At 45.5% G+C, this 3,728-nt stretch overlaps 1 non-coding gene across 1 annotated transcript; it reads left to right on the forward strand.

The window, feature by feature from the left end:
- Positions 1-3,177: 3,177 nt before the first annotated feature.
- On the forward strand, positions 3,178-3,284 carry LOC141625596 (small nucleolar RNA R71). The gene has a single exon (XR_012535367.1). It is a non-coding gene; the product is annotated as a small nucleolar RNA R71 (small nucleolar RNA).
- The last annotated feature ends 444 nt before the right edge of the window (positions 3,285-3,728 follow it).

Genomic DNA, 3,728 nt, shown 5'->3' on the forward strand with positions numbered 1-3,728 from the left:
TGAAAAAAACAATGCAAAACAAAAGTGTAAACGTGAATGCAAGCAAATGATATGCGACGCAAAACCCTTCCCCAAACCAAATCGCACAATGTCCCCATTGTGCAAATTCATGTAATGAAGAAAAGAGAAACGGGAATTTGCGAGAAAATAGAGAAATATGACATGAAGTGGAAATCGGGAACTCACAAGACTTTAAGCGCAGCAAAAGGAAACCTCCCCAAACCAGCGTGAGCCAGGAGGTTTCAGTAGCTAGCAGTGCTACCAATAAGGACCTGAAAAGACAAAAGAACCACGCATAAGTCTGAGAAAACAATTTAGAAGAGATATTTTGTGCGCAATTGAGAAAATAGAAGAAATAAATAAAATGACGGAAGATAAAGTGGAGTAGAAAACTCCCTAAATTCCGCAAATCGACCAAACACAGCAGGGGAGAGGTCGTGAACAGGTACAACAGTGCAGGGCGGTCGATCGACCACATCACTCAGTCGATCGACCAAGGTGAAAGGAACAGTAGCTCCCGGAAAGCTGCAGACCGATCGATCGACTATACTGAGACGGTCGATCGACCGAAATCTCTTGTAACCGATTTCTTCGTATTTGCTCAATTACTTGAGCTAATGAGGTCTAAAAACCTGCAATTGCACAATAATACGCGCCCAAAAATTGCGCAAAACCCAAAGCAAAGTCTAAAGTACTTAAAAATCCTAAACAAAATAATTAAATGCGAAGTCTCGCGCACACAAAAGCAATAAAATAGTTTAAAAGCAATGAAATGAAGTTTTTGATAAAGCGCGTGATCAACTAGTAGTTGATCAAGAATGACCACGGTATGGCCCACTTCGTCGGCTTCTGGCTACAAGAGGTAGCCTCAATAGTGCTCATCTTCTTAGCTGCACTCTTACTTCCATCGTCTGCAAGACTCAATGGGTCAACATGTCGGACATCATCTCAAGCAATCACCTCTTCGGACTCGTCGGAATCCAGATCAGACTCCGTTGCTTTGACCGGCTCATCTTCAACCTCCTCATCAGTGCCATAGCTAAGGCAACCAAGACCGCCTCGTGAAATGATCGGCTCCTTCACAGCTGGAGCAACTTGCAGCTCTCCCTTCCCCAAACCAGCTCCTGCAATGTCTAAAATAGAAGAATCTTCCTCCACTTTGCTCCCAATCTGGGGCGGAGGTGTTACAACAGGAGTAGGAATAGAGACAGGCATATTAGGAAGTATAAAATAGGATTTCTTTTCAAAAACCGTATTGCAAGTGACAGGCCACATGGAGTCCTTCTTCCTAGCTGTCTGAGCAAAGACAATGGAGTGTTTCCCTACTTTGAAGGTCAGGGTCCCAGAGCCAACATCAATAACTGCACAAGCAGTGTGCAGAAATGGCCTACCGAGAATGATAGGTTTGTGGGCATCCTCAGGCATATCTAGGACCACAAAGTCTACAGGGAAGAAAAACTTCCCTATTTGCACAGGGATGTCCTCTAAGACTCCTATAGTCTGGACCGCAGAGCGATCAGCCATCTGAACGGTCATGCTCGTAACTGCAAACCTATTCAATTTTAACTTTCTAGCAAGACTCAAGGGCATGACGCTAATACTAGCTCCTAGGTCATATAATGCCTTCTTAATAGAGAAGGTACCTATATTACAAGGAACGGAAAAGCTACCTGGGTCCTCTAGCTTATGGGGTGCAGTGTGAGTCAAATAAGAACACGACTCCTTAGTGAGTGCGACAGTATGCACAGTTTCAAGTGACCTCTTTTTAGACAGTAATTGCTTCATAAACTTCATGTAAGCGGGCACTTGATTCACCAATTCAAGAAAAGGTACTTGTACGTTTAAACTACGAACAACATTTTCAAATTTATTGAAAGATATCTGTTCCTTCATCGGCACCAATCTCTCCGGGTAGGGGGCTGTAAGAAGTAACTTAGCCCTCTCCTCTAAATCTCGCATGCCGGCATCAGTGGACTTAGGCTGAAAGTCCACTACCTTCTCCTTATTGAAGCTTGACCCCTCTTCAGACCGTCTCAAATATGAACCATTGATCGACATTGGGTCGTACTTGAACCGGATCGACCCATCAAAGACTCGGTCTTGCCCAATACTTTCGGAGTTGTCGTACCCCGAAACAAGTGATCCTTCAGATTATTGGGCATTGGAGGACGAAATTGTTCAATATCAGCAGCGCCCTCGGTCGATCGACCGGTTAGGTCAGTCGATCGACTTACTTGAACAGGACCAGAAGCTCCTGTAACTCGTGACTTCGATCGATCGATCGGGTGTATCGATCGATCGATCGATATACCAGTAGACGCCTTTTTCTTTCCTTTGTTCGTTCCAGCTTTGTTTTGACTCGGTTCCGGCTTATCTTTTGCAGCATCGTCCTCGACTATGACGGGCCCCTCAAGGGTAGACCCACTCCTCAAAGTGATGGCATTAAGGGTCTCTTTTTGGTCCGTCTGAGTCGGTAAGTGTCCCGGAGCTCGAGTGGTATTCTTGCTAGCCAATTGAGCAATTTGGCTCTCTAGCAGTTTCATTCCGGCCTCGCTAGCTTGGGACTCCTTTTGCAGCATATTCTTCAATTCAGCAAAGTCAGAATTTTGGGATTGTTGTTGTTGCGGCACATAGGGAGGTTTTTGATATGGTTGTTGCTTGTGAAGGGGCACATAAGCTTGCTGCTGCTGCTGTGGAGGTTGAGTTGGGTTTAGGACATTCTGGCTACTCCATCTCAAGTTGGGATGGACATTCGGCTCATAGTATGTGTTTTTCTGCCTGTAATGTTGAAAGGCGACAAAGACAAGACTCGAAGGGACTAGGACAATTTTCCGAGACATGTCCCTCGGCTCCACATCTTCTGAGGCGAAAGGACCGTCTCGAAACAAAGCATTCACATGATACATTCCCTCCTTTTGAAGCTCCTCCCAACTCGTATTTGTCAAACCTCGCCGTGAGAGCCTCTAATGTAGCTACGAGAAGGGGATTCGGACTCCTCCTACGATTGCCTCTCGAATTCCCATATTGACTTTATGGGTGGCTAAGTCATCAATGATCTTCCACCCCTTAGTCTCTCCCATATTCTCGGCAAATCGGCCATTGGTGCATGACATCCAAAATAGCCCTCGATCGTCATACGACCCGTTATAGAACTGATTGCAAAGACTCCATTTTTCGAACCCATGGTGCGGAATGGTTCGCACTAGCTTCTTGAAATGGACCCATGCTTCATGAAAGTTCTCATCAGGTCCCTGTTTAAAGCTCGTGATCTGAGCTCTAACGGCATTCGTCTTCGAGGCAGAGAAATATTTCTTGTAGAATGCCAAGGCCAAAGAATTACAGTCGGTGATCCCATGAGCGGCTCGGTCCAGATCTCTGTACCACTCCCTTGCAGCATCGCGGAGTGAGAATATAAACATGGTCTCCTTTATCTGGTCCTGGGTCACACCGGTCGGCGGGGGTATAGAGCAGCAGTAATTGATAAATATCTCCATATACTTGGCTGCATCTTCATTTGCAGCTCCCCCGAACTGGTTCCTCTCAACTAAGTTGATATAGGAAGGCTTCGGTTCGAATTTCATATCAGCTCCAGGTAATTCGAACCCCTTGTAAAGATTTTTAGTTGTCGGCTCAGAATGACTTGCTATAGTTGCTTCTTCAGCCATGACTGGAATTTCTGGAGATGTGACTGTCTCAGCTGAAGAAGTAGAAGCAGGAGATGTAGGTGG

The sequence above is a fragment of the Silene latifolia genome, chromosome X, assembly GCF_048544455.1.
Source record: "Silene latifolia isolate original U9 population chromosome X, ASM4854445v1, whole genome shotgun sequence".
Lineage (NCBI taxonomy): Eukaryota > Viridiplantae > Streptophyta > Magnoliopsida > Caryophyllales > Caryophyllaceae > Silene > Silene latifolia.